Below are 20,931 nucleotides of genomic sequence, written 5' to 3' on the forward strand. Positions count from 1 at the left end.
ATGCCTTTTGGCTTGACCAATGCACCAGCCATATTCAACCGCTTGATGGAGAAGCTGTTCGAACCTTCACTGGAGTGTTCTTTGATGATATTATCATCTACTCTAATTCATTGGAGGAACACAAGCAACACCTCCAGGTAATATTTCAAGTTTTAAGAGAGAATAAACATTATGTTAATCGAAAGAAAAGTGAATTTTTCTTACAAGAGATTCAGTATTTAGGTCATATTATCTCTCAAGATGGCATCCAAATGGATCCATCTAAGTTAGAGGTACTAAAAGGATGGCCTAAACCAAGGAATCTTCATGAACTAAGAAGCTTTATAGGTATGTGTGCATACTATAGACGCTTCATAGAGTAGTTCTCACAAATTGCAGGACCATTACATGACCTAACAAAGAAAAGCGTTAGGTATACATGGTCTGCTAAGGAGAAAAATGCTTTCGAAAAGCGTCTCTCAACCTGTGCTTACACTACCAGATCTCTCAAAACCATTTGAGGTCCAATGTGATGCTTGTGGTGATTGCCTTGGAGCTGTTTTACTCCAAGAAGGGCATGCCATAGGCTATGAAAGTCGAACGCTCGACCCTGTTGAGCAAGCTCTAGGCATATATGAAAACGAACTCCTTGCAGTTCTACATGCCTTAGACTCATCGAAGCACTATTTATTGGGGACTCCTTTCATTATGTGAATGAATCACCAAAGTCCTAAGTACTTCATGACGCTGAACAAGCTCTCCAAAGTGAAATAGCTAACCTAACCATTCTCAATCTACTAAAAGCCTATTTAACGGAAGTAGATCAAAGATCCCAATGGGAGAAGTACTTACCCTTAGTGGAGTATGCTTACAATAACACTGTACATACTTCCACGGGAAAAGCACCTTTCGAGGTAATTGAGGGAAGATCAAAAAGTCCCTTGCCACTTAAGGTACATGGGAAGATCTTCGCTGCAGATGTGTATAGCCGAGACCTAAAAGAATCTTTCCAAAAGATTAAGGATGCTATCTCTATCTCACAGCAAAGGCAAAAGGTTTTTGCTGACAAGCACAGAAGAGCCCAAGCCTTTGAAAAACACGATTGGGTCTTGTTAAAGTTTCCCAAGGCTCGATTAAGGCACACAACGGGCAAGAATCCTACGGGCCACCAAAAGTACTATGCTAAACTAGCAAAAAGGTACTATGGTCCCTTTCAGATTCTTAGGCCAATCAATGAGATGGCCTATCAACTCAAGTTTCCCATTCATTGGCTCATAAACAATGCTTTCCATGTGAGCCTATTAAAGCCTTACAAAGGAGAGCCACCTCAAGAACCAACTATTGAAGACCCGCCGGAGATCGAGGACCAAGAGGAGGTGCTGCAGCCTGAGTCCATTCTCCGACATGAAGACAAGGTGCTAAGAGGCGGTAAGACTATCCGACGATATCTTATTAAGTTTAAGAATTATCCTTTTGAAGATGCTAGATGAATGCAAGGCATACAATCAAAGGATAACCTAAACCTTGTCAATGCTTACAATGCTTCCCAATGAGTAAGCAAATGTACAAAATGTTAAAAATGAACAAATTTTTTGTCTTATAAGACTTTCTTTTTCTTTATTGTGCACAAAAATGAAGTAGTATGCATGCTTAGATCAAGTTTGCGGAGACGAAGTCTCCCAAACACCAAGTAGAGTTTGTCACTCTATTATGGAAGACTGATAGGACTAATGTACAGACATGCTTGCGGAAGCCTAAGGCTCTCAAGCGCCAAATGGACTAGTCATCCATTGTGGAATGATGTCGTAGGGTAACATAGGGATCCTCTACCCGCTAAGAAAAGGACTCATGAATATGCTTTATCTTCTCTACACCATAGTCGAGGACGACTATGATTTCAAGAGAGAGGTAATGTCATAATAATCAATCTCTAATTCTCCTAAATGATTTTCTCGTATTAAACTGATCATTTAATGTGGGGAAGTGCCAAGGGAGAAAAGGCTAGAATATTGGTTAATCTAGCAGACCGGCCACAGTAGGGATGCAAAGGAGAGAAAATAGGGATCCAAAGGGGGGGCCATCTGCAAAAGAGCCATGTGCAACAATGGGCTAAAAATACCCTAAGGTTTAGCCCATTAAGACTTCCAAAATGCTAAGGTTCCAAAATTCAAAGGTTGTGTCCAAAGGGAGGCCTTCTTCTAGGGGATGAGAGAGAAAGCCACACACACACACACAGGCTCCCTTTACACAAAGGGAATGAGGGACACATGTCAGCTCCCTAGGCCAGATGCCCACAAGGTGTCCCCAGTTTCTATTGGATGACCCTTGAAGTGGACCAATGAGAATTAAGCTAGAGTAAATCTAGTTTAATTAATTTAAAAAACATTTAATAAAAGAAACCAATGAGAATTAAATCTCCTAGAAGACTATTGGGCAGTCTCACAAGGGGTCCAATGATCATTCGGGAGCCCAATGGCTTGCCTGATTCCTATTGGCCAGGACGCAAAGGGGTCCAATGAGAGTTTAGTTTCATTATTTAATTACCTAAAGCTCTCACAAAAGGGGAAAGGGGGACACATGTCAGAAGGCTATCACTTATGCTGCTTAATAGTCATTGGCTTGACTTGGGGAGAGCCAATGAGGGCTCAGCAAGAGCAAATAGCAAGAGGGATCGCCCAAGAGAGAGAGGGGGCTGATTTTTGCAAGGATTATCACACACACACTCACACAATCTCATGTGTGAAGAAAGAGAAGACTATCTCTTCCCAAGCTTTAATGGAGAGCTCATCACCTACTCCAAGCTTGTGAGATAGAAGCCTACATCAACACACTCTTGGCATGTGGATGCAAATCCAACCAAGAGCCAAGCTTCAATGCATGCTCATCTCCTCTACCAAGATAATTACTAAGCTAAGCTATGCTAATATGAGTGATTATGTGAGGAGATGTACATCTTTCTCGTTAAATACTCCTTCTTCCTCTCAATCTACTCTCATACCCTGCTAGCTCTCACCATCTTCGAAGGTGTGTGAGGTCTTGGGTCTGAGAACGGGGATAATTCAAGTTGTGTTTGCTAAGTGTTTTGCTTAGTGCATGAAGCTTTCATTTTCATTGCACTAGCTAGTCTTGAAAGAACACAAAGAATTGTATTGTACAATGTCTCTCTTAATGGGAGAAACCATAATACAAAGCCTTTTGGAGGGGGGACCGGCTCCATGCAAATCCGGTCCTCAACTGTTGTCATTAGCTTAATTTCTCCCTCTTTTGAAAGTATTGTCGATGCTATCTAACTAGGTGTTATGCTTTTTGTTGCTCTCTCCACCCAAGCACTCTTGTAATTCTCATTAGGAATCTATTCTAATGAAATGCCCACTATGTTCATGCTCATTTTCGCTACACAAAAGTTATTAGGCCATTAAATGTTACAGTTGACTATGTTGGTTACCGTTATCTGCTAGTTGAGCTATTTCTACAAGGCGTCTTACCAAGGGGTTTGACTACGTAGATTCTAAATCCAAGGGCTTGGATTGCAAAGGCAACACCCAGGGTTCCGAATGCAATGCTATTTGTTTTTTCAGGTAGGGGACGTGCTCCTCTCCATTTGAATACGGGTAAGTGAACATTACGTTCAAATCTCCAGGTACGCATCTATTCATTTGGTGTTATTCCATTTTAAGTATGCTTTGCTCGGTTTTTCAAGATGTATAAGTACGCTTGAATGTTACAGAGCGATGCCAAGAGCATGTTGACACAAAGTATTTTGGGCCAAGTGTCCAATCTATCTTTCAGCCTTATGCTGTTACTAACCTACTTGTAGGATTCAATTTGGCATATGTTGTCACATAGGATACAACATGGTTTAGGAACTCAAGGATTTCGGTTTAGCCAGTGTGGAGCAAAGAATGAGGGTCCCTCTCACTCTTGTCTCGCAGAGTATTTAGAGTTGCCTCCACACACAAGTACCTCTTGTACTTGTAGGATGTTCTTTTTTCAGATATCCTTAGTTGAGACATATTCCACATGTGGCGAATATGAGTCTCTGGGACTGACACGGCCCCCAATAGTTCAAATATGTGTCACGACAAAGTCCCTAGGTACTGGTCGCATCTGTTTTCTCGACCAATTTTAGCACGACGTATCAAGAGCAATTTTATGGCCAACAATTTCGTGGCCTGCGGAACCATGTTCCGGGCAACGAAACAGCTAGATCCTTGAGGGATGCCACTTGGAAAAACTTTCTACGGGGCAAGGCCCAACCTAGGGGGTCAGGGACCTATGCCAAGGGCCTGGACGGGACCAATGTGGACTGCGGATCCGCTTAGGGCAAGAGCTAGGAGCTAGGCCTATATAAAGGGCGGTAGGGAGGGGGATCCTACGTCTTAGTCTCCTAGGTCTTACATTGGATCTCACACCACCTGGTGAGATTTCTCTGTCATGAGCAATAAATAGCGATTGCCGAGATGACAAATGTAGGGCAAGGGCCCACCAAATCCCAACCGATAAGTTTGAATGGGACAATTAACCTTGACTGGAGCTTACTCTCCATGCATGTTGTGTGGGTCATTGATTTTTTGGCGAATTGTGCATGCTTTGAGATGTGTGGATTCTGGATTGCATGACTTAGGCCAGTAATAGGACAATGTTGATGTTGTCGAGTACTTTGTGAAACCCTAGATGCCCAAATATGTAGTACTGAATGTAAAGTTTGTCAAACTGTTTGGGTATGTGGATTCTTGCAAGGTGGTCTTGTTTGACGCAGTACATGATGTGATCCTAACAATCTGCTGTAAGCTCCTAACAATCTCTTGTATCTTGTTGAAATTGTTGTAAGGTTCTAAGTACTGCCTGTTGTATATGCTCTACCCGTGACTAGCCATCGATGACATAATTAGTGATGCCCTTTCAATAGTTGAGCACTAGCAAAGCTATTCCTCATCATTCGCCTAGGCTTGAGAGATGCACCCATTGCTATGTAACTGCTGTTGTGTACAGCCTTTTCTGGGATTGGCGGCGGCCATTGTAGGGTATTGCCCCGTTGCCAACAATGCAATAGGCCTTGGGGGCATCTGCCAAGGATCAAAGTTATGCAACAACGCTAAGTACATCCCACCAGGGCATCCCGAGCATGCCTCCGTGCTGGCAATAGCATCGGCTGAGAGGAGCTAGTAGGCAAGGCAAATCTGAATCCAACACACGCTTTCTAAGCGTAGAGACAAACACCACAAAAAGTCCTTCCTCACCTGATCAAAGTCATGCAACTCCCACGAGGGCATCTCGACCATACCTCCCTGCTTGCAATAGCTTCGGCTGAGAAGAGCTAGTGAATCCAACACACACTAGACCAATCTCTAAGCGTAGAGACAATGCACCACAAAAAGTCCTTCCTCACCTGATCAGTTTAGTAATCCAACAGGATACTAGGGGACCCTCTAGTCATCTCATTCATGACATCCAGGGGGCTTCTCGTCGAGACCCTCTCATTGATGAGCTCCCAAATATGCATGCTCAGGAGAAAGCTGCATCAAGCAATTGGACCAGACAATCCTCTCCCCAAAGCATGTAAATTCTAACATAAAAAGTACAACACTTCAAGCAATCAATTAAAAGAAGCAGATCGGACTTCTCCTTGAGGGATTCAGCAACGCTCCACAAGCATTCATGGTGTTTGCCTTTGATTGTTGAGAGAGTAGGCAATTACAGCAGTGTCTTGAGGTATGCCCCATGTGGAAAGGACAAAGAAGATCACGTGCAAAGTAAGGGCGTGCCTCCAAATCAGATCATGAACACTTGCATCTAGTCCCTACTGCACAGCAACGGCACAGCATCTTGATAGCTTAGTGGAGGGTCAACAGGCTGCCTGAGGAAGACGATGGTGCATGATGTAACTTCAAAATGGAAGATTGAGAGGGGCCCCCTCGCAGAGGAGGAAGCCCTTGCCAAAAATTCAGAGTATGGTGCTTCATCTGGGCCGAGCACACGGTATTCTTTAGTAAAAGGCGAAAGAATAGTTCGCTCTGTGCTCAACCCGCACCTTAACCCAGGAAGGAGCAGGCCTCAGCCTTAGTGGTGCAACAACCTTGCGCCCCCCGCATGTGGGATATTATAGACAGCACCACGTCCACTTGCCCGCATGCTGGATATGATGGACAATACCACGAGCATGCTGTGCACCCTTCTCTTCCCCTTCATTTGCACCCCTCAAGAATGCTCACATGCCACACATCAAACCCTCACTTCACATTTGTTCAAAGCAACCCATAGCTTCTTGGCCCTACCCAAAAATCATTCTCAGTTGTGTCTTATTATTCTCATAAATTTCACTACCATATGTCAGCACAGCCGCATGACTCTAGTACGCTCTACACACTTCCCTACATCTCTTCACAATCTTTTCCCTTGTCAATATCTCCTATTTGGCCCGTATTCTATATCCCTCACCATGATATGGTATTGATGACTGTGAACACACTTCGGACCATTGGGGCACTTGCGTGTGCATTCCTGTAATCCCATCTCCAACATTTGTTATCAGAGTAGACTTTGCAATTCTTCTTCTTCCCCACATTTTTGTACATCTTGCACTCCCATTTCCAACATTTGGTACCATCGCAAACTTCCATATCCCGAGCAGCATTGCCAACACCCTCCTGGTTCACTTTCTCATATCATAGTGATATTTGATGAGCATTTTCATGGGGATAAGAACTTTGGAAGGGCTCATAGAGGTCTCTATTTCCAAAATTTTAATGTAGGCTCTATCATTCTTAACCTCTTTACTTAACATGCGGTATCAACACTTCCATTAGTCTAGGTTTGGATCTTGAAGGCTAGTTGCATGGGCATACACTCCCCATGCTACGTCTGTAGTGTCGATTTCAAATAATCTTGTGTGTGTTGTTTCAACAAGGTAACGGTGCTCTATTCTCTGGGGGGCAATTGATTTTGGGCTCAACATTTGCTTACTGCTGCAGGGTCACAAAAGCTCAAGAAGTTCAAAGAGGGAGGAAAGAGTATCTCTTTTCTCACCTATGATGGCACCCTTGGTGCTACCGACAAAGTATTGGCCTTCATCCAACAAATTGATGATGCCTTTGGAGACGAGGGCTTCACGGAGTCCTCCAAGCTACACCATGTAGCTATGCACTTCCAAAAATCGGCTCGTCAATGGTGGGTTGGCCTTCGTGGCAATGGCAAAGCCCCAAAGACATGGAAAACTCTACGAGTTTCCATCATGAAGCAATTCCTTGCAAAGCGATGCAAAGGACAAAGTGCTCATCGAATGGCAGAGTTTAAGGCTTCTCTCTCATGAGTCTATCCACAAATATGTGGACAAGTTTTGGGATTTACATCTCAAGGTTACTGTCTTTCAAAAGATTGTTGAGCAAAAACAACAATTCTATGCGAGATTACCTGAAGAGATGGCCGAGTATGTCAACTCTCAACGGCCTAACTCTATCAGCGAAGTAATCCACCATACCATGGTTGCGTCATGCATCAATTTCCAACAAGAGGTTAGACGGAATGTCAAACCCATGGAAAATAAAGACAAAAGTGATGCAAAGGGAAAAATTAATGCCCAAAATTTTTCCCACAGCCATTCCAATAACAACAACAACAGTTGGTCCAAGGAGAAAGGAACTTACAAAGGTAAAAATAAACTCTCTCCTTACGAGCTTGAAACTTTTCTCAAGGATCACAAATGTTTTCAGTGTGGGGAGCAAGGACATGGCTGTCGTTCTTTGCCCCAAAAGAAATGCTCGCAATGAGACTCCTAGAGCTTCGACTATCGAAGTTCCAAAAGAGGATACTCATTGTAGAGGATCACCTCTCTCCTATGCTTGGGGAAAGGTAAGGGAGCATGATGCTTTCATCTTGTTTGACCCTGGTTCTACTCTCAACTTCATATCAATGGAGTTGGCCACCAAGTTGGGCATTCAAGCTTTTGAGATGAAAGATGCAGTAACTGTCGATGCCGCTTTCAAGGGACAACAAGCCTCCGTTACTCCCTTGATTGGGAAGTGGAGGCTTCATATCCAAAGCTATGTCGACAAAGAAGACTTCTTTATCTCTTCTCTCCAACATGAGGATACTATCCTAGGGATACCATGGTTCAACTGCATGCTGCCAACATGAAGTTCCCTGAAAGGAGAATCTACTTCACCTACAGGGGAAATAATATGTATATAGATGCTAATGAGTCTGGTCGTACTATACCACTTGTAAATCCTCTTGCCCTTGATAAATCAATGAAAAGCTCAGTTTCTATGTACATGATTTTTGTCAAAGAATCCCTAAAAGGTCCTAATGTTTCATCAAAGGTGAATGGTAAGAATCAAGAAGAGTTAGACTTGTCTAACTTTCTAAAAGGATTCCAAGATGTGTTCATTGATGATATCCCTATGGACTTATCTCCAAAACGAGGGGATGATGACCATCAAATTGAGCTCCTATCAGGAAGCTCACCGCCTAACAAACCTCCCTATCGAGTTTCACAAGCTCACCAAGAGGAAATCATGAGGCAAGTACAAGAATTGGTAGACAAAGGAATGGTGAGGCCTACTATCCTCTCCCTTTTGCTCTCCAATCCTTTTAGTGCAAAAGAAAGATGGTATATACCGCATGTGTGTGGACTATCGTGCACTAAACCATATCACTATCAAAAACAAATTTCCCGTACCTCGGGTAGAAGGTCTGTTTGATAAGCTATGTCATAATAATCAATATCTAATTCTCCTAAATGATTTTCTCATATTAAACTGATCATTTAATATGGGGAAGTGCCAGGGGAGAAAAAGCTAGAATATTGGTTAAGCTAGTAGACCAGCCACAGTAGGGATCCAAAGGGGGGGCCATCTGCAAAAGATCCATGTGCAACAATGGGCTAAAAAGACCCTAAGGTTCAGCCCATTAAGACTTCCAAAATGCTAAGGTTCCAAAATTCAAAGGTTGTGTCCAAAGGGTTAAAGCTTAGGGGGAATTGGATACTTTATGTGCTCTCCAAAGTCAACACACTTCCCTACACATGAGGGGGTGAGCCCTAAAGGTAGGGGATGAGAGAGAAAGTCACACACACCCACACACACATGCTCCCTTTACACAAAGGGAATTAGGGACACATGTCAGCTCCCTAGCCCAGATGCCCACAAGGTGTGCCCAATTCCTACTGGATGGCCTTGGAGGTGGACCAATGAGAATTACGCTAGAGTAAATCTAGTTTAATTAATTTAAAAACACTTCATAAAAGAACCAATGAGAATTAAATCTCCTAAAAGACTATTTGGCAGTCTCCCAAGGGGTCCAATGAGCATTGAGGAGCCCAATGGATTGCCTGATTCCTATTGGCCAAGAGGCAAAGGGGTCCAACGCGAGTTTAGTTTAATTATTAAATTACCTAAAGCTCTCACAAAAGGGGAAAGGGGGACACATGTCAAAAGGCTATCACTTATGCTGCTTAATGGTCATTGGCTTGACTTGGGGAGGGCCAATGAGGCTGGAGCAAGAGCAAATAGCAAGAGGGCTCGCCCAAGAGAGAGAGGGGGCTGATTTTTGAAAAGCATTATCACACACACACTCACACAATCTCATGTGTGAAGAAAGAGAAGACTATCTCTTCCCAAGCTTTAATGGAGAGCTCATCACCTACTCCAAGCTTGTGAGATAGAAGCCTATAATGACACACTCTTGGCTTGTGGATGCAAATCCAACCAAGAGCCAAGCTTCAATGCATGCTCATCTCCTCTACCAAGCTAATTACTAAGCTAAAGCTATGCTAATATGAGTGATTATGTGAGGAGATGTACATCTTTCTCGTAAGATACTCCTTCTTCCTCTCAATCTACTCTCATACCCTGCTAGCTCTCACCATCTTTGAAGGTGTGTGAGGTCTTGGGTGTGAGAACGGGGATAATTCAAGTTGTGTTTGCTAAGTGTTTTGCTTAGTGCATGAAGCTTTCATCTTCATTGCACTAGCTAGTCTTGAAGGAACACAAAGAATTGTATTGTACAATGTCTCTCTTGATGGGAGAAACCATAATACAAAGCCTTTTGGAGGGGGGACCGGCTCCATGCAAATCCGGTCCTCAACTGTTGTCATTAGCTTAATTTGTCTCTCTTTTGACAGTATTGTTGATGCTATCTAACTAGGTGTTATGTTTTTTGTTGCTCTCTCCACCCAAGCACTCTTGTAATTCTCATTACGAATCTATTCTAATGAAATGCCCACTATGTTCATGCTCATTTCCGCTCCGCACAAGTTATTAGGCCATTAAATGTTACATTGGTATCAGAGCTCAAGGTTTCTCTTTTCTTGCTCAAGAAGGGAGGTCCTCAAGATAGCTACAAATGGTTGTTATTATTAATTGCCTGTGAGTAAGTAGAATAGGGATTTTTCAGCCTTGCAGTACGCTTGCCTTCGTGCAGTTAACGGGGCATCACCGTCGAGAGCTATGGTCTTAATAGTGGAGTCCTACGGGGCTTGCCTACGGCTTAACCACTATTGAGCTATCAGAAGCTTGACAGGAGCCGGTGCTGTTTTGGTGTCGAAAGACCCTCTCTTCTATTCCTTGCAATTAATGGTATTCGAGCCGCGGGTACAGTAGCTTGAGTGCTTTTTCTAAAGGGGTAAAGAGGAGTAGCAACTAGGGCTTGAAGTGCCAAAGTACACCTAAAAATTTCACACCTAAAGGTTGTTACAATGGCTGACAATAGTAAAGAGAGTGAAATTAATGTTGATAACTTTGATTTTGCTCATGAGTACCAAGCTACTAATGATGCTTCAATGCTTGTTAACTATCTTGTTTCTAGGCTTCAATAAGCCATGGGCAATCCATCTCTCCAAAGTGAAGTGAAACGGCAGCTTCGTGCTCACATGATTCTCCAAGCTCATCACCATGACGAGAGAACACCTAGGAAGCCTCCTTGTGATACTACCAAAAGAGGTCTCTCTCCGATTCGGGAAGAAGAAGAGAATCCATGTTAAGGACTCAAGAATTTACTTCTTGATGATGCATCTCCTTCCCAAAGGAGAACTCAAGAGCCTCCACCGAAGGAACGAGAAAGAAGCGAGTCTCGTGCCACCTCGGCGGAGATGGCTCCACGAAGACGGCAGGCTAAACGCTCTCCATCACCACCAAAGCGGAGAAGACCATCACACTCTTCTCCACGCCATAATTCAAAGAGAGATGATAAAAAGCAGGAGAAGAAGAAGGTGAGAAAGAGGACACCCTCTTCTCCATCTTCTTCATCCTCTTCCTCTTATGAAAGCGATGGTGAAGACGACAAAGATCAAGACAAGAAAAAGGCAAGAAAGAGGTCACCCTCTTCTCCGCCTTCTTCAAATTCTTCATCTTCTGAAGAAAGTGATGGTGCAACCTTTGAACCATCAAAAAGAAGAGGCCATAGGAAATCCTATGCCGCATGGAAGAGGTCGTCCAAATTGAAGAAATTCAAAGAGGGAGGGAAGAGCATCTCTTTCCTTACCTATGATGGTACCTTTCATGCTACGGACAAAGTCTTGGCCTTTATCCAGCAATTTGATGCGGCGTTTGGAGATGAGGGCTTCACGGAGTCCTCCAAGCTACGCCATGTAGCTATGCACTTTCAAAAGTCTGTCAGACAATGGTGGTGTAGCCTACGAGCCAACGGTGAAGCTCCACGAACATGGAAAGCTTTAAGAGCTTCCATTATGAAGCAGTTTTTGGCCACCGATGCCAAAGACAAAGTACTCACCGAATGGAGAATCTTAAAGCTCTCTCCCAATGAATCCATCCACAAATATGTAGACAAGTTTTGGGACCTACAAATCAAAGCCACTGTCTTCAAAAAGTTGGATTTTGGAGAACAAAAGCAACAATTTTGTGCTGGCTTAACCAAAGAAATGGCGGAGTATGTCAACTCCCAAAGGCCACGTACCATATCGGCGGTAATACACCATACTATGGTGGCCTCTCGAATCAATTTCCAAACAGGGTCTAAAAGAAATTATAAGCCCACGGAAAACAAGGGTTCCAATGAGCCTAAGGGGAAGGACAATGTCCAAAAGTCTCCTAAGGGCAACTCCAACAAAGCTAAAGAGAAGCGAGTTTACGAAGGCAAAAATAAATTCTCTCCTGAAGAGCTTGAGCGTTATCGCAAGGATAACCGTTGTTTCAAGTGCGGTGAGCAAGGGCATGCGTACCGCGCTTGTCCCCAAAAGAACAACCGCCATGAGCCTCCTAGAGCTACCTTGGTCAAAATCCAAGAGGAGGAAAATCACCACAAAGGATCTCCTCTATGCCATGCTTGGGAAAAGGTAGGAGAACATGATGGTTTAATTTTCTTTGACCCTGGTTCTACTCACAAGTCTATGAGATGGGAGATGTCCTGTCCTCACATGGTGCTTTCAAGGGGCAAGAAGCTTCAGTCGCTCCCTTAAACAAGAAATTGAGACTCCATGTCCAAAGCTACGTGGACAAAGAGGACTTCTTTATCTCTCCTCTCAAGCATGAGGATGTAATCCTAGGGGCACCATGGTTTGATCGCATGGCTGCCAATGTTAAATTCCCTGAAAGGAGAACCTACTTTAGGTTCGGGGAAAAAGATATGTACATAGATGCTAAGAAAATGGGTAACACCATACCCATTCTAGCTACACAAGCTTTCAACAAGTCAATAAAGAGCTCTATTTCCGTGTAGATGATTTTTGTTAAAGATTCTCAAAATGAACCTAATGCTTTAACAAAAGAAAATATAAACAATCACAAAGAATTAGAGTTATCCAATTTTCTCAAGGGGTTTCAAGATGTCTTTATTGACGACATCCCTTGTGAGCTACCTCCTAAACGAGGCAATGATGACCATGCAATTGAACTTCTTCCAGGAAGTTCACCGCCTAATAAACCTCCTTATAGAGTTTCTAAACTTCAGCAAGAGGAGACTATGCGGCAAGTGCATGAGTTAGTTGAGAAGGGCATGGTTAGGCCTAGCTCATCTCCATTTTTCTCACCTGTGCTATTAGTGCAAAACAAAGACAGCACATATCGTATGTGTGTTGACTATAGAACACTAAATAGGATCATTATCAAGAATAGGTTTCCCGTTCCACGAGTAGAAGACCTATTTGATAAGCTACAAGGGTCCTAAAAAGTGGCTATCACCAAGTAAGGATAGTTGATCAAGACATTGTAAAGACCGCATTTGACACTACGTTTGGTCTTTAAGAATATATTGTCATGCCTTTTGTCTTGACCAATGAACCAGCCACATTCAACCGCTTGATGGAGAAGCTATTCAGGCCTCACCGAACCTTTACTGGAGTGTTTTTTGATGATATCATCATCTACTCTAATTCATTGGATAAACACAAGCAACACCTCTAGGTAATATTTCAAGTTCTAAGAGAGAATAAACCTTATGTTAATCGAAAGAAAAGTGAATTTTTCTTGCAAGAGATTCAGTATTTAGGTCACATTATCTCTCAAGATGGCATCCAAATGGATCCATCAAAGTTAGAGGTCATAAAAGGATGGCCTAAACTAGGGAATCTTCAAGATGGCATCCAAATGGATCCATCAGAGTTAGAGGTCATAAAAGGATGCCATAAACCAAGGAATCTTCATGAACTAAGAAGCTTTATAGGTATGTGTGCATACTATAGACGCTTCATAGAAAAGTTCTCACTAATAGCAGGACCATTACATGACCTAACAAAAAAACATGTTAGGTATACATGGTCTGCCAAGGAGAAAATGCTTTCAAAAATCTTAAAGAAAAGCTTATCTCTCAACCTGTGCTCCAATGTGATGCTTGTGGTGATTGCCTTGGAGCTGTTTTGCTCCAAGAAGGGCACACCATAGGCTATGAAAGTCGAAGGCTCGACCCTGTTGAGCAAGCTCTAGGCATATATGAAAAGGAACTTCTCACAGTTCTACATGCCTTAGACTCATGGAAACACTATTTATTGGGGACTCCTTTCATTTTGCAACGGATCACCAGAGTCTTAAGTACTTCATGACGTAGACCAAGCTCTCCGACAAACAAATGAGGTGGGAAAATTTCCTTTCGCAATTTCATTTTTATATTGCTTACATTGCAGACAAGCATAATCAAGTAGCCGTTGCACTCTCAATACGGCCGAGAGTGACCGAGAGTGAATGCGGTTTCCATAGCAACTCACAATGATCTATCTTCTATGATAGATGAGTATGGTATTGATCCCAATTCTAGAGATGTCATTTCAGCCCTTGCATTGGGGAAGAAAGAGGACCGTTTACTTTACAAGATGGTTATCTTCTCTATGGCAATAGACTATGTGTTACTAACTCACTACGTGAGGAAGTAATGTATGAATCTCATGATCCTCCTTATGCGGGGCATAGAGGGATTCAATGTACCTTAAAGGAGATTGAAACATATTTCTATTGGCCTAACATGAAAGCAAACATACAAGAGTATGTTTCTAAATGTGTGGTATGCCCAAAGACGAAGTTTGATAGAGGCAAGCAACCTGGATTTCTTCAACCTTTGCCAATCCCTAATTCACCATGGGAGAGCATATCCATGGATTTTATCTTTGGATTGCCTAAGTCTATCCATGGGAATACATAAATATGGAGGATAGTAGACAGGTTCAGTAAACAAGCCAATTTTATACCAGTCGAAAAGACTATCAAAGCCCATCAAATGCCAACCCTTTTCATATCACAAATCTTCAAGTACCATGGCTTGCCAATGTCCATAGTGTTGGATAGAGATCCTAGAATGACCAGTAATTTCTAGAAGGGTCTCTTTGAGAATTTAGGGACAAGGCTAAATTTCATTTTGGACTATCACCCACAAATGGATGGCCAAAGTGAAATAGCTTACCTAACAATCCTTGATCTACTAAAAGCCTCGGTAACGGAAGTAGATCAAAGATCCCAATTGGAGAAGTACTTACCCTTAGTGGAGTATGCCTACAATAACACTGTACATACTTCCACGGAAAAGCACCTTTTGAGGTAATTGAGAGAAGATTAAAAAAAACCCTGCTACTTAAGGTAAACGGGAAGATCTTCATTGCAGATGAGTATAGCTGAGATTTAAGGGAATCTTTTCAAAAGATTAAGGATGCTATCTCTATCTCACAGCAAAGGCAAAAGGCTATTGCTGACAAGCATAGAAGAGCCCAAACCGTTAAATAAAATGATTGGGTCTTACTTAAATTTCCCAAGGCTCAATTAAGCCACACGACGGGCAAGAATCTTATGGGACACCAAAAGTCACTGAGTTAGCAAAAAGGTACTATCGTCCCTTCCAGATTCTTAGGCCAATCAATGAGATGGCCTATCAACTCAAGTTGCCCAACCATTGGCTCATACACAATGCTTTCCATGTGAGCCTACTAAAGCCTTACAAAGGAGAGCCACCTCAAGAACCTACTATAGAGGTGATGCAGCCCGAGTCCATTCTCCGACATGAAGACAAGGTACTAAGAGGCGCTAAGACTATCCAACAATATCTTATTAAGTTTAAGAGTTATCCTTTTGAAGATGCTAGATGGATGCAAGGCATCCAATTAAACGATAACCTAAACTTTGTCAATGCTTACAATGCTTCCCTAGAGTAAGCAAATGTACAAATGTTAAAAATGAACAAAGTTTTTGTCTTATAAGACTCTCTTTTTTTATTTATTGTGCAGAAAAATGAAGTAGTATGCATGCTTAGATCAAGTTTGCGGAGACGACGTCTCCCAAACACCAAGTAGAGCTTGTCACTCTACTATGGAAAATTTATAGGACTAATGTGCAGATATGCTTGCGGCAGCTTAGGCTCTCAAGCGCCAAATGGACTAGTCATCCATTCTGGAACGATCTTGTAGGGTAACATAGGGCTCCTCTACCCACTGAGAAAAGGACTAATGAATATTCTTTATCTTCTCTACCCCATAGTCGAGGACAACTATGATTTCAAGAGAGAGGTAATGTCATAATAACTAATATCTAATTCTCCTAAATGATTTTCTCATGTTAAACTGATCATTAATATGGGAAAGTACCAGGGGAGAAAAAGTTAGAATATTGGTTAAGCTGGCAGATCGGCCACAGTAGGGATCCAAAGGAGGGAAAATAGGGATCCAAAGGGGGGGCCATCTGCAAAAGATCATTGTGCAACAATGAGCTTAAAAGACCCTAAGGTTCAACCCATTAAGATTTCCAGAATGCTAAGGTTCCAAAATTCAAAGCTTGAATCCAATGGTCAAGCTTAGGAAATTTGGATGCTTTGTATGTGTGTAAAAAAGTATTCCCATGTCCTACAAAGGAGGAAGCGAGCTCAAGAAGTACGGGATGAGAGAGAAATACACACACACTCACAAGCTTCCTTTCACACAAGGGGAAAGAGGAACACATGTCAGCTCCCTAGCCCACATTCCCACAAGGTGTACTCAATTTCTATTGGATGGCCATGGAGGTGGACTAATGAGAATTAGGCTAGAGTAAATCTAGTTTAATTAATTTAACAACACTTAATAAAAGAACCAATAAGAATTAAGCTCTCTAGAAGACTATTGGACAGTCTCCCAAGGGGTCCAATGAGCATTCAACAGCCCAATGGCTTACCTAATTCCTATTGGCCAGGAGGCAAAGGGGTCCAATGAGAGTTTAGTTGCATTTATTAATTACCTAAATCTCTCACAAAAGGGGAAAGGGGGACTCATGTCAGACGGCTATCACTTATGCTGCTTAAATTTCATTGGCTAAGCCTGGCATGGGCCAATAGGGTTTGAGCATGAGCAAATACTAAGAGGGGTCGACCAAGAGAGAGAGGGGGGTGATTTTCTCAAGGCATTATCACTTACACACTCACACAATCTCATGTGTGGAGCAAGAAGACTCTCTCTCTCTCCTTCTCAAGCTTTAATGGAAAGCTTATCACCTACTCCAAGCTTGTGAGAAGGGAGGCCTACACCAACAACTCTTGGCTTTGTGATGCAAATCCAACCAAGATCCAAGATTCAATGCAAGGTCATCTCCTCTATCATGCTAATTTTACTAAGCTAATCTATACTAATATGAGTGATTATGTAAGGAGATGTACATCTTTCTCGTAAGAATACTCCTTCTTCCTCTCAATCTACTCTCATACCCCGCTAGCTCTCACCATCTTCAAAGGTGTGTGAGGTGTTGGGTCTGAGACCGTGAGGGAATTAATGTTTTGTGAGGTCTTGGGTCTGAGAACGTGAGGGAATTGATGTTGTGTTTGATAAGTGTTTTGCTTAGTGCACGAAGTTTCCATCTTCATTGTGCTAGCTAGTATTGAAGGAACACAAAGAATTGTATTGTAAAATGTCTCTGTTGATGGGAGAAACCATAATACAAAGCCTTTTGGAGGGGGGAGCCCGGGGGACCGGCTCCATGTAAATATGGTCCTCAACTGTTGTCAATAGCTAAATTTCTCTCTCTTTTGAAGTATTGTTCATGCTATCTAACTAGGTGTTATACTTTTTGTTGCTCTCTCCACCCAAGCACTCTCGTTATTCTCATTAGGAATCTATTCTAATGAAATGCTTACTATGTTCATACTAATTTCCACTACACACAAGTTACTAGGCCATTAGATGTTACAAGCAGGTGGGCATACATACTCTGGTTAGCTCAAGGATGATTGGCTGGTAGTGAGTTTTGACTTGGGCTTGAAGATATGGGATGCGACCAGTTTTTGTCCATAGCAAGTCAGGCATGCTACCAATATATCCCATAAGGGCTATATTGGAGAGACTAGAGGACCTGGGGTGTGACACTCCTCCTTTACGAGCCTGAAACTTGTCATGTTGTAGATTGCATTGCACAGGTGGAACTACGGTCTAAGGAAAGCTTTGAGGGCAGGATGAATATGTGTTCCTCATCATTCACCTAGGCTTGAGAGATGCACCAATTGCTATGTAACTGTTGTTGTGTACAACCTTTTTTGGGATTGGCGACGGCCATTGTAGGGTATTGCCCCATTGCCAACAATGCAATAGACCTTGGGGGCATCTGCCAAGGATCAAAGTTATGCAACAACTCTAAGTACATCCCACTATGGCATCCCGACCATGCCTCCCTGCTAACAATAGCACCGGCTAAGTAGGCAAGGAAAATTTGACTCCAACATGGCAGAGCGTTAGAACAGATGGGAAGAGCCTAGGCAGGCAAGTGGCAGCGGTGATATATGTTTTATGTGGGTTTTCACACCCTATGGGCTTCAAAAGGGGCCAATTTTGATGGTAGGAAAAGGATGTCTAAAGGACAGGTTTTTTTGCTTGGAAATGTAAGATATGTGCGTCCAAAGCTGGAGTGTATTGCAGATCCGAGATAGTGTATTGTAGATCCGAGACGGGCAGGGCAAGTGATGCCAGCTAATCAAAGACAAAATGAGAGAGTTATTGTCAGTTGAAATTTCATCGGGGCCAGTTCTGTGACGATTTTGATCGCCTCGATCGGTGTGCCATCAAAGATTTTTGAATCTTTTACAACATTTCTATGTGTTCTATGTGGCAAGGGAAGGCCACAGGAAGTGACTGCATGTCACGAAATCCGGCAACGATCAAGATACAGGCGGTTGAAATTGGCGGCAGTTGCCTACCAAGGATTGCTGGATGATTTTGGGTAGTTTTGATTGCCTTGGTTGATGGGCCTGACCAAGTCAAAACGGGGAGGTGTTTGCACGGGATGATATCCGGGAACCCGGTTTACAAGTTCCATTTTATGGCTCGGGGAGAAGAGCGTTGGGCAACTGGTGGAAAGCTTGGAAGTTGAAGGGAAAAAGCAGTTGTTTTGGTGATTCTCTGAAGTGTTTTTTGTGGAGTTTGGAGGTCCAATGCTTGTGAGACCACCACGTCGAGGAATTAAACCCACATGCAGGGGTCCGAACCGGGGTACTTAGGCTACAGGAGACCCTTCATTAAGCATCTATGTGGCATGGTGAGAGACCTCGAGGGATCTGACCATAGTGACTCCACTCGCGACACTGTTGTAGGCTGTACACGGGTGTATGCCCGACGGCTTTGATGGGGGTGGAGGTGCATTGATGGCTTTCATCGTCATTGGACGTTCAACTATCTCGCACCACAGTGCTGACATCGTTGCCGGGTTGGGTGTGGTCACGCGCAGGTTTTTTGAGAAAATATTTGGGAGCACCGACGGCGTCGTCGGTGCCCCTCCTAAGTGGTGTTTGTGCAATGGCTTGGGACTCAAGGAAGGGGTGCTAAGAATAGCAGCCAAAGGTAGCCTCACATGCATACAAGGTCCGAAAATAGAGGGATGAACTAAAACAAGGGAGGCACATGCCCAATGGAGGGCCAAATTCAGCTCATCGAGGGAGGGCCTCTTTTTGGTGGGAACGAAGGAGCTCGCAAGGGCTGTTTTGGGAGATCAACGAGAAGCTTGTCTAGTTGGAGAAGACCAAGAGGAAGGAGATCCACCATTTTTTGCTATCGGGAAGCTGGAGCAAAAGGAAGGAGGTGAAGCCGAAGCTGAGTAGAGCTATGATAGATGTGAATGCGCTCTGAGGAGCGGTTGTACCGTCGTTTTTTGGATTGAATCAAGTGCCCCCATCCTCTCTATGTTGTCATTACCCCCATTCCCCTTCTACTCTCTTTTGCCTTGCTTTCTTTCTGGCAGTGTTGTGTGTCCTTTGTGTGGTACGAGAGTGAGAGAGAAAGAAGCGTAGTCGATGATTGGAATACATATTGTCATGTGGGCCTCATGCGGATGCCTTTATTAATTCATTATTACTTCGGTAAGATATAGACTGGGCACGCCATTGTACATAGGAGTAGTGTCTTCTAATGGGTAGGCAAGGTGTGAAGAGGGCGTAGCAGGCAGCAGCAGGTGCGTATTCTACATAGGGTTTGTCCCCTGCCAGCATGGTGAGCTCGAGCACTAAGGGTGTGTGGAAGTGAAATTGGCACCTCGTGTGGGTGTGCATCTGATTCTGAAGGGTGCTTCAGGTCTCTTTTATCAAGTGTGGGTTGATTTCTCATCATTGATCGTGATCCATCCCCAAGGATCGTGATCGTACATGTGTGTCGGTATCGTGCAGTGTGTGTCGATAGTCGAGATCGTGTTGTTTTTGAAGGTGTTTTTGAGAGTATTGGGGTGTTGTGAAGGCCTTGAGCTATAGAGAGGCATCTGTGTTTGTTTCGGGTGTGTTCCTCATTCCCCCTCTCCAACGTGGAAAGTGTTTTCCCAAAAATCACCCCTTTAGTGAAAGGCTTAGAAAAAGCTCGCTCAAAAATCTCGCTCCACTCCCATCCCCCTTCTCATGCATTTTTCAAAATGAGGGGTAAAGGTTTTGTTTGAGCATGCATACTAGGGTTTTGCTAGTAAAATGTGGGTCAACTTTTTACTTTATTATTGCCACAACTCTCTAAATTTCTCACCATGCTTTTAGAAACACGGAGCTACCATTCCACTACCAACGTCCAAGACATAGGTATTCAGTCCACCTTACCATGCATATACCCTAGAATTCGGGATACCCCTCCAAGTATATGTGCCAAGCACGTGGTGTATTTGGAATGAGGTAATTGACAATTTTGCATCCCCCGTGGAAGATACCTTTGACCTTGAAAGCCCATTAGATATCATGGCCTACCGCATATTCTTTGAGTATGGTGGTTTGAATGTCATGTAATGCCATCGCTTGGGGATAGTACTTGTGATCCATAGCAACTAAAAGTGGTGTTGTTATTGATGTAGGTGTTGAGTATGGTGGTTTGAATGTCATATAATGCAATGCCTTGGTGATAGTACTTGTGATCCATATCAGCTAAAAATGGGGTGTTGTTATTGATGTAGGTGTTGAAAAGTGGCAGCTCCGCTACAAGTCTTTGAGTTTCTATAATTTTTTTATTTATGTCTGGCATGTTAAGTATGGGGAATGAGGCTCATATGTGTTGCGGAGGGGAGGGGGGGGGGGGGGGGGGGGGGGGGGGGGGGGGGGGGATTGTATTGG

At 43.2% G+C, this 20,931-nt stretch overlaps 1 non-coding gene across 1 annotated transcript; it reads right to left on the minus strand.

Moving 5' to 3' along the window:
- Positions 1–5,889: 5,889 nt before the first annotated feature.
- LOC147452073 (U5 spliceosomal RNA) lies at positions 5,890–6,013 on the minus strand. The gene has a single exon (XR_015189048.1). It is a non-coding gene; the product is annotated as a U5 spliceosomal RNA (small nuclear RNA).
- Positions 6,014–20,931: the final 14,918 nt, after the last annotated feature.

This window comes from Adiantum capillus-veneris, chromosome 8, assembly GCF_014529385.1.
Source record: "Adiantum capillus-veneris isolate H3 chromosome 8, ASM1452938v2, whole genome shotgun sequence".
Classification (NCBI taxonomy): Eukaryota; Viridiplantae; Streptophyta; class Polypodiopsida; order Polypodiales; family Pteridaceae; genus Adiantum; species Adiantum capillus-veneris.